Raw genomic sequence first — 10,714 nt, forward strand, 5'->3', positions numbered from 1 at the left:
AGACAAATGCAAATCAGCAGCAGATAAATGCAACTTTGCAGCAGAGTTTGGAAGCTCAGCAACAAGCCCAGCAGCGATCTGAAGCCCGCTTCATAGACCTGTTGCAGAAGCAAGAGCAGAGCTTTCAACAGCAAATAGAGACATTGATACAGCAACGTCCGCAGACCAATGAAGCAAGTGGTTACAATAATACCGCATCCTTTGGTGTGAGACGTTTACTGACAAAAATGACTGGAGTGGATGATCCGGAGGTGTTTTTGACCACATTTGAAAGGACTGCTGAAATGGAAAAGTGGCCTAAGGAGCAGTGGGCTGGACTGGTGGCCCCTCTGTTAACTGGGGAATCGCAGAAAGCTTATTATGACCTAGAGCCTGACCAAGCAAAAGACTATGTGGTACTAAAAACAGAAATATTGGCACGGCTGGGTGTCACCCTGGCCGTCCGGGCTCAGCGTGTGCATAATTGGACTTTTCAGGTTGGAAAACCCCCCAGATCTCAAATGTATGATCTCATTCACCTGAGCAGGAAGTGGCTGCAGCCAGAGATTTTGACCGCACCAAACATTGTGGAACGTGTGGTTATGGATCGTTTCCTGAGAGCTCTTCCTACTGCCATCCAAAAATGGGTAAGCCATGGAGACCCAGAAAATGCAGATAAACTTGTGGATCTGGTTGAGAGGTACTTGGCTACAGAGAACCTGACCACCTCTTCCAGGGACTCACGGACTTTCCCCCCTAAGACCAGATCATCCCCAGTGGCAGGTAAGATGACTCCAAGGGGTGAGGGTGGAGAGAGTGAGAGGGTGGGAGTTCTACCTAAGGTCTGGCGGGAGCAGCCCAGGAAGCCTATGCTGCAAGAGGCAGCGAAAAAGATTATTTGCTACCGCTGCCGGCAAGAGGGACATATTGCAGCCAATTGCCCAGTTGTGGATGAGCCTATGCAATGTGACTTTATAAGGGAGAGACGTCAGTCGCTGTTTGCGACAGTTGCATGCACTGCCATTCGGGGACCTGAGAAACATTTATGTAAAATGTGTATTAATGGTAGAAATGTTGATGTGTTGCTGGATTCAGGTAGCTTGGTAACGTTGATAAAAGCTGAATTAGTTACTACAGAGGTCTCTGGGAAGAACAGGGTGGCTGTTATTTGTGTGCATGGGGACACCCGAGAGTATCCTGTAACTTCAGTGTTTTTTGAGACCCCCAAAGGTAACCTTTCTCATCAGGTGGGGTTAGTGTCTCACTTACCACATGATGCTATTGTGGGAAGGGATTTTTCAAAATTCTGGGAACTCTGGGATTGTCCTGAGCCCCCCACTGGTGCCCCTATAAACCAGGAAGATGACCAGAATTCCTCTAGGGGTGGTGAGGACTCTCCTGAATTTCTCTTGTCGGTATTGGCGGGGGAAACTCGAGAAACTGGGGAGGAGCCAACATCCTCAGATGAAAACATGCCGTCTGTGGAGTTTTCGGATCTTGAGGTTCACAGGGAAAATTTTGCCACAGAACAGTTAAAAGACCCCACCCTAATAAAGGCACGGGAAAATGTGGTGAAAATAGATGGCGAGTTAGTGAACCCAGATAAGACTTGCACTTATCCTTACTTCACTATGGAAAGGGACCTGCTGTATCGAGTGGCTCAAAGGGCAGAAGAAACCATTGAGCAACTTGTAGTGCCCAAACCTTACAGGAAGTTGGTGTTAGAATTGGCCCATGGGCACATTCTGGGAGGTCATCTGGGGACAGAGAAAACCAGAGAGAGGGTATTGCAGAGATTCTATTGGCCTGGGGTCATGAAGGAAATAGAAAATTATTGTTCCTCCTGCCCTGTGTGTCAGAAGTCGGCACCTATGCCACATTTCCGTAACCCACTGGTACCTCTTCCTATCATTGAGGTCCCCTTTGAAAGGATCGCAATGGATTTGGTAGGTCCGATAATGAAGTCCGCCAGGGGGCATCAGTACATTTTGGTTATATTGGACTATGCCACCCGTTATCCGGAAGCAATTCCTCTCCGAAATACCTCGGCCAAAACCATAGCCAAAGAGCTATCTCTTGTTTTTAGCCGCGTGGGTATTTGTAAGGAACTGCTTACGGACCAAGGCACACCCTTTATGTCCCGGGTTATGAAAGAATTATGCAAGTTGTACAAAGTGAAGCAATTGAGTACATCTGTGTATCACCCCCAAACAGATGGGTTGGTTGAAAGATTCAACAAAACCCTAAAACAAATGTTAAAGAAGGTGGTGGATAGAGATGGAAAGAATTGGGATTGTCTAATACCCTATCTGATGTTTGCCATTAGGGAGGTACCCCAATCCTCTACGGGTTTCTCACCCTTCGAGTTGCTCTATGGGAGACACCCAAGAGGGCTGCTGGATATCGCCAAGGAAACTTGGGAAAATGAGAGTTCTCCTCACAGGAGTGTGATTGAGCATGTCGCCCTGATGCAAGATAGAATTGCACAGGTAATGCCAATTGTAAAGGAACATTTAACCCGAGCGCAGTTAGCACAGCAGAGAGTGTACAACCGTGGGGCCAAGACACGTACTTTTTCCCCGGGGGATAGGGTCTTGGTGCTAGTCCCTACGGTTGAAAGCAAATTTCTGGCCAAATGGCAAGGTCCATATGAAGTAATTGAAAAAATTAGTGAGGTGAACTACAGGGTTAGACAGCCAGGAAGGCGAAAGCCGGAGCAGATCTATCACGTCAATCTGCTGAAAGCCTGGAGGGATAGGGAATCCCTAGTCGCAGAGACTTTGTCACAAGTACAGCCTAATTGCTTAGTTCCTGAGGTTGGAATAGCAGACACCTTATCGAAACCCCAACAACAGGAGGTTAAAGAGTTTGTACTTCGTAACAAAGAGATTTTCTCTGATCTTCCGGGACAAACATCTGGCGTAGAGCATGACATTATCACCCCGCCAGGAGAAAGGGTAAAACTAAAACCTTATAGAATACCAGAGGCCCGACGGGAGGCAATACGTGGGGAGGTTCAAAGGATGTTGGAATTGGGTGTGATAGAGGAGTCCCAGAGTGACTGGTCCAGTCCTATCGTACTAGTGCCCAAACCTGATGGGAGCTGGCGGTTTTGTAACGATTTTCGACAATTGAATAAAGTTACAAAATTTGACACCTACCCCATGCCGCGTATAGATGAGTTGATTGACCGGCTGGGAACAGCCCGATATATGACAACTCTTGATCTCACCAAAGGGTATTGGCAAATTCCCCTGGCCGAATCGGCCAAGGAGAAAACTGCGTTTGTAACCCCAGATGGGGCATTCCAATATAAGAGAATGCCGTTTGGGTTACAGAATGCACCGGCAACATTCCAACGGAAAATGGATAAGATTCTGAGGCCCCATCAGAAATATGCTGCAGCTTACCTGGATGATGTGATTATCCATAGCACAGACTGGGTCTCACATTTGCCAAAAGTACAAGCAGTCCTAGACTCTATCCGGGAAGCTGGGTTTACGGCCAATCCAAAGAAGTGTACCATTGGACAGGAGGAGGCCAAATATCTTGGGTACACTATTGGGAGGGGGGTGATAAAACCCTAAGTCAATAAAGTCGAGGCCATACAGAGTTGGCCACGTCCCAACAGCAAGAAACAGGTACGAGCCTTTCTGGGAATCGCTGGCTATTATCGACGCTTCATTCCCCATTTTGCTTCTCAGGCTGTGCCCCTCACCAACCTGACAAAAGGGAAAGAGTCGGTTATGGTTAAATGGTCCCCAGAGGCTGAGGAAGCATTTCAGTCCTTAAAAACAGCCTTATGTAGCCAGCCAGTGTTGTACTCACCAGACTTCTCTAAGGACTTTGTTGTACAAACTGATGCCTCAGACGTTGGGTTAGGAGCAGTGTTATCCCAGGTCTGGAACGGGGAAGAGCACCCAGTCATTTACCTCAGCAGGAAGTTAAAGTCCCATGAGGTAAATTACTCCACGATTGAGAAGGAATGTTTAGCAGTGAAGTGGGCTCTAGATTCCCTTTGGTACTATCTGCTAGGTAGGCACTTTGACCTGGTGACTGATCACGCTCCTTTAAAGTGGATGGCTCAGAACAAGGAGACCAATAGAAGGGTAAATAGGTGGTTCCTAGCCCTACAGGAATTTAACTTTACAGTTAAGCATCGCCCTGGTGTTAAAATGGGGAATGTGGATGCTTTGTCTCGGATACATGCGTGTCTGACTGCTGGTGTTACAACCCCAAGGTTGAAACAAGAGGGGGGGGGGTATGTGGCAGCAGGCAGGTAAAGTCACCTGGTTGTATCCAGGATGGTAAATATGTGTGTCCTAGATTCAGGCTTTATGCAGACTTTTACAATTAGAGGGGAAGAGTTAATGAGCCCAGCTGAAGTAAGTGGGCTCATTAAGGCCTCTACAAAAAACCCCAGCATGCATAGGGAGATGCTCCATCCTGGAACCAGTTTTGTGTGTATAGACTGGGGAGTCTGAGATCTGTTCTGTGCGGTGAGTTAACGCCTGTGTGGCAAACCCCTACAATAGACACAGGGACTGGGGCAGCACAAGGCTGCACCCAGTTGTTAGACAGGGAGTCTACGTGTGTAGTTAGAGGTCAAGCTGACCAGGATTTATTTTCTTGTTTTATTTTGTTTGGCTGTTATATGTATCACTGCATGTAGCCTAAATAAACCGGATCTTTTGTTTTTTGCACCTACACCGCTGTCTGCTGTGCCTGACTTTGTGTTGTGAACCCATCCAGGGGGTCACACACACCCGCTACCGAGCTAACCCCTCACAATATATATATTTCTTTTGTTTTTGTTTATTAAAATTTGTACTTTGTAAAATATGAAAAGTTTTGTTGGTTTATGTATTTTTTGCTTCATTTTAATAAAAGAAAATTAAAAAAAATCTACACAAACTCCGCTCTAAATCATGTCTCCAGAACTACCAAACCCCCTCAAAGTCAAAATTCTCTCTCTCAACACAGACTTTCTGAAACAATACACCCCTAAGCCAATATCACAAGACATAGCCCTTTCTCTTGAAAACTCCATCTCAGGGGAAGAACTCATGCAATCAATCAAACAAATGAAGAAAGGAAAGAGCCCAGGCCCAGACAGCTTCACTGCGGTATACTATAAAACATTCCAAAACACTCTCAATAACACTCTTTTAACCGCCTTCAACTCCATTATCTCATCGAGAACCCCTCCACATCGCCTCTTTGAAGCTCACATAACTGTTCTACCAAAAGAAGGGAAAAACCACACCTCAGTAGCTAACTATCGCCCAAACTCCCTCTTCAATGTAGACACGAAAAACCTGGCCTCGCCTCCTCCCACTCATCCCACAGCTTATCTCAACAGACCAAGTCAGCTTCATCCCTGGCCGTGAAGCCAGGGATAATACCATTAAGGCCATTAACATCCATTCTTATCTAAACTCATCAAGACAGAAGGGTTTCTCCCTTTCACTAGTCGCGGAGAAGGCATTCGACAGAGTGGCTTGGGACTACATGACCGAGACCCTAAAAGTCAATGGCCACCTGACGAATGCCTTCTTCGTCAGAAACGGAACTCGCCAGAGATGCCCCCTATCACCACTCCTCTACGTTCTCACGCTGGAACCACCTCTCAGCCGCCACCGAAGCAACACCAACATCAAAGGAATATCAATCCCAAAACATGAATTCAAAGTCACAGCTTTCGCTGATGACATACTACTCTCCCTCTCAGAACCCCATACCACACTCCCAAATCTTCTGAAAGACTTCAGAGATTTCCAGACCATCTCCAACCTCAAAATAAATGTTGATAAATTCTACGCTTTAAATGTCTCTCTATCCACGAAACAGTAGCCCTCTGCCAAAGCAACTTCCCCTTTACCTGGAAAAACAAGGCGATAACCTATCTAGGAATTCAACTTCCAACCCATCTCATGGACCTGTATACCTTCAATTTTTCCCCAATCTTACACACCATCAAACAAGACTTGCAGAAATGGAACAATCCATAATTTTCATGGTTCAGAAGAGCTGCAATCTTAAAAATGAACATCCTACCGAGACTTCTATATGTAATGCAGGCCATACCAATCCATTTACCTCCAACGTTCTTTGTTACATTCAAAACCCTATGTTCAAAATTCCTATGGCACGTATAAAATTTGAACTCTTAGTCGCACCCAAATCCAAAGGGGGCATAGGGCTCCCCGACCTATATAACTATTACAAAGCCTGCCTACTCACCAGAATAGTATATTGGAATATCCATGCATCCATAAAATAGTGGGTAGAATTATAAGAATATATAGCAGATACCCCCCTAGCCAAGACACCCTGGCTATCCCCCAAACACATCCCAAATGCAGCTTCCACACATATTCTTATAGGCCCCACCCTACGCTGCTTCCACAAAACCTGTATCAAATCACAGCTCTCAACAACACTGGGCCCCATGACCCCAATCCTAGCCAATCCAGATCCCCCCCCCCCCCCGGGATGTCCAAGCACTTCCTTTCCACCGCCTGGCCGCATACACATATACGGGCTAAACATTTCTTCCAAGGAAACACTCTCCTAACCCACGAAAAGCTAGCATCACAACTGAAAGACCAGAAATTCCCTCTATGGAAGTACACACAAATACAAAATGTTCTCTCTAACCCAAAACACAGGCCATGCTGGACCAGACCCCTAACCCCCATAGAAACACTGAAACAATGCCGCAAAGACACTTAATTTCCACCATCTACTCACTACTTTTTGCCAATTACCCCAGGAAACACAAAAACTGCCATTACTGGGAGAAAGAACTCTCAATTACTATCACAGACGACCAATGGGAGCAGATTTTCGGGAACACCCTCAGGGGCTCGGTAAATGTATTAACCCAAGAAAATGGATGCAAGATCCTTAACCGCTGGTACAGAGTCCCAACTCTCATCAACAAATACATGCCCACAACATCAAACTTATGCTGGAGATGCAATTCAGAACCTGGTTCACACATTGACATCTGGTGGTCATGCCCCATTATCCAAACATTCTGGAGGTAAGTCCACAACATCACATCAAGGATAACTACACTTACCCTAGACTTCTCTCCCGCTCAGCTATTATTACATCATACTGCACTACCCAGATGGGCATACTTTAAATCTCTGGCAATGCACATGCTGAACGCAGCCAAGCTATGTATACCAGTCCTATGGGGAAAACCCAGGGCACCCTCAATCAAAGACTGGCTCCTGAGAATCAACAAAATTGCCGAAATGGAAGAGCTCATAGCCATTGCACATGAAAATATTACCAAACATAATACGCGTTGGGCATGCTGGTCCCACTTCAAGACTACCCCAGAATACAAACACACCTTACAAGCACACGTTACCTAAAGCGACTCCAAAACACACCCTCCCAACAAGCCTATAGCACGCTAATCAATAATGAATGCACGGAGGGACTAAAGAGGGCTGGGCCGAGACTCAGAGTCAGATAGGAGGCACCTGCCCCCCCGACTTGACTTATCCCATCCTCTAACACTCCAGCCAACCCCATCCTATAGCCATCTCTACAATCTTTTCCACCCCCCCCCCCCCAAAACAAAAACAAACCCAACTCCAGCCCTTACACTTACATGTTTCCAAGAACCCCCCTCACCCCCCCCCCCACCTTACCTCTCACCACACAACCAATGGACTCCCCCAAGACAACTAGCAGGACTGATTGTCTCAACTCATACATGAAACACAAGACACACACACAAAATGATCTGAGTAAGGCCAGATACATACGAATCTTACAACCTCACAGAAGCACCAGAGTCTTACTCAACATATCTTACCAAACAACCGGAAAAAACGAGACAACAGCGCTCAACATGAACGCACTCCTTTAGAAATCCGTCAAACCACCCTCCAGGGCAGCTAAATCACCAGCCGGATTACAATAGAATCCAAAACCCGACACCTCCATTCACAAGCTAATATATGATACTATGTTGCCACTGTTGACGCACTTGTTTTCTTGATGAAAGATGTAAAACCTGTGTATCTCTTTAAACCATTGGTTACATGTAACTACTGTTTTGCTCGGACAAATTTGTTCATTGTTCCTTGTTTTTCTTCAATAAAAGCATTATGGAATAAAAAAATAAAAATAAACCCCGAACAGGACTTTTCCTGGCTCTCTGTGGGACGCTCTGCTACAGTGTATAGAAAAAGTCATAGAGCTTTGAGTTCAGCTCGTTATAAATAGGGACAAACGCAAGTGTTTTATCTATAATATTGCTCAGTGTACATTGTATCTTCCTCTCCTTGTAGGAGAGGAAGATAGAAACAAACCAACGTGTATAAAAAAATCACTTTAAAAACATTTTTCATGGAAAAACTAAACAAAAAATCAAATAAGGATAATAAATAAATAAATAAATAAATAACAAGATCAAGATTTGGCTTGGTTAGTTTTAGGGTCAGGGTCAGGTAAAAGGTCAAGGTCAGCATATTTTGGGTAGAATCAAAAAAAAAAAGATAATTATTATCAATGTCAATTAGTGTCACTGTGTTTTGTTTTTTTATGTTTACAAATGGTTTTTTATTATGGGTAAGGTCATAGTACAAGATTTTGACAGTGGTAGAAGATGTACAAGTGAAAGATTCATTTAGATAATACATTATAACTGAGTAAAGACATATCATATGACAAGATACACACATTAGATTATAAGTCTATACAGTGAGGATCGAAAGTTTGGGCACCCCAGGTAAAAATGTGTATTAATGTGCATAATGAAGCCAAGGAAAGATGGAAAAATCTCCAAATGGCATCAAATTACAGATTAGACATTCTTATAATATGTCAACAAAAGTTAGATTTTATTTCCATCATTTACACTTTCAAAATGACAGAAAACAAAAAAATGGCATCTGCAAAAGTTTGCTGACATGATCTGAAATAGTTGTTAGGTATGATGATTGACAGAGTTCTAAAAAGGTACAGTACCTGGGGTAGGTGGAGCAATTTGAAGGCTGCAAGGCGGCCCAACCACGACAGTTCAAAGGTCGCTAGTTTGCGGAGGTCTATTTGTAGCTTGTTGCGAAGGGGAATGTAGTTGTGATAGAATAGATCAGTGGTAGTTTTGGTTAGTTGAACCCCTAGGTAGGTGATGCTCTCATCTGCCCACGGATACGGGAGTTGGCTTTGAAGCAGGGAGCTGGTGGGGGCATCAAGACCCAGGTTCAAAACATAAGATTTTGTATCATTTACTTTGTAGTATGACACCCTGCTGAACCTCGCTAGGGTTCTCTGAACTGCCGGGAGGGAGGTGGTGGGGTTAGATAACATGAGTATTACATTATCCACAAACAGACTTATTTTATGTACGCTCTCGCCTACGAATATGCCGGTGATTTGATCATTCGCTCGGATAGACTGTGCGAGAGGCTCCATTCCTAGGTTGAATATTAGGGGGGATAGGGGACATCCCTGCCTAGTGCCATTAGAGATGCCAAACTGAGATGAGAGCGTTTCTGCTGAGTACAGTCGGGCAGAGGGGGAAGAGTACAGGGCCATGATAGCACTATGAATGGGACCCGCAAATCCGAATTTCCCCAGAACTTCTGAGAGGTACCCCCAATGTACTCTGTCAAACGCTTTTTCAGCATCCAGGGACAGGAGTACAGAGGGGGTACCAGTGTGTGTTGCATGGTGAATGATGTCCACCATACGTCTGGTGGCATCAGAGGCTTGACGGCCCTTTGTGAACCCTGATTGGTCTTTATGTATGAGTTCTGGGAGAATGTCCAATAATCTATTGGCGATCAGTTTTGCGTAGATTTTGATGTCAACATTGAGTAAGGAAATGGGGCGAAAGTTTTGAGGTGAGTTTGGCGGGTTTTGGAAGAGTTATCACTATTGCGCTAAGCATTTCATGGGAGAAGGTAGAGGATTTTGTTGCCGAATTGTAAACATTGCATAGTGTAGGGGATAGAATTTTATGGAATTTTTTGTAATATTCCCCATTGAATCCATCTGGGCCTGGGGATTTAGCAATTGGGGAGTTTATTTATCGTGTATTCTATCTCAGGAACCGTAAAGGGTTCATTGAGGCTATCTAGTTGCGTAGGTGATAGGACGGGAAGGTCTATTTGTGCAAGGAACTCAAGTATTTCTGCTTGGGTAGGTTGGATGGTGTCGTTATCTTTCCATATGATGTAAAGGTCGCTGTAGTATGCGCTAAATGCATCTGCTATTTCAGTAGGTTTTAGTACTTTCTCCTTAGTGTGAGGGTGGTAGATATAGGGTATTTTGGATTTGGTTCTGTGGCCTTTTACTCTCAAGGCCATTAGTCTGCCCGCTTTGTTACTCGTGGAGTAAGTAGTCGCTTTTAATTTAGTGTGTGATTTTTCAAATGTCTCTAGTTACAAGGACCTTAGCTCGTGGCGGAGTTTAAATACTGCTGTTTGGGTAGCAGGGGAAGGGTTGTGTTTGTTGAGGGACTCAGCGGCTGCAATATCGGCCGTGAGTCTATCTAGGTGCTGAGATCTCTTTTTTTTTTCTCTGGCTCCTGCCTGAATGAGGATACCTCTAATAACAGCCTTGTGGGCATTCCACACTACCTCTGGATCAGACACTGATTGCGAATTGATAGAAAGAAATGATTCTATGTGTTGTTGAATATGTTTGGCTGTGGATGGATTGTGAAGAAGGTAGCTATTAAGCCTCCATAGATTGGAGTTAG

Source organism: Lithobates pipiens, unplaced genomic scaffold (assembly GCF_037356315.1).
Source record: "Lithobates pipiens isolate NorthernLeopardFrog02 unplaced genomic scaffold, aLitPip1_a1.2 Scaffold_3, whole genome shotgun sequence".
In the NCBI taxonomy this organism is placed as follows: domain Eukaryota; kingdom Metazoa; phylum Chordata; class Amphibia; order Anura; family Ranidae; genus Lithobates; species Lithobates pipiens.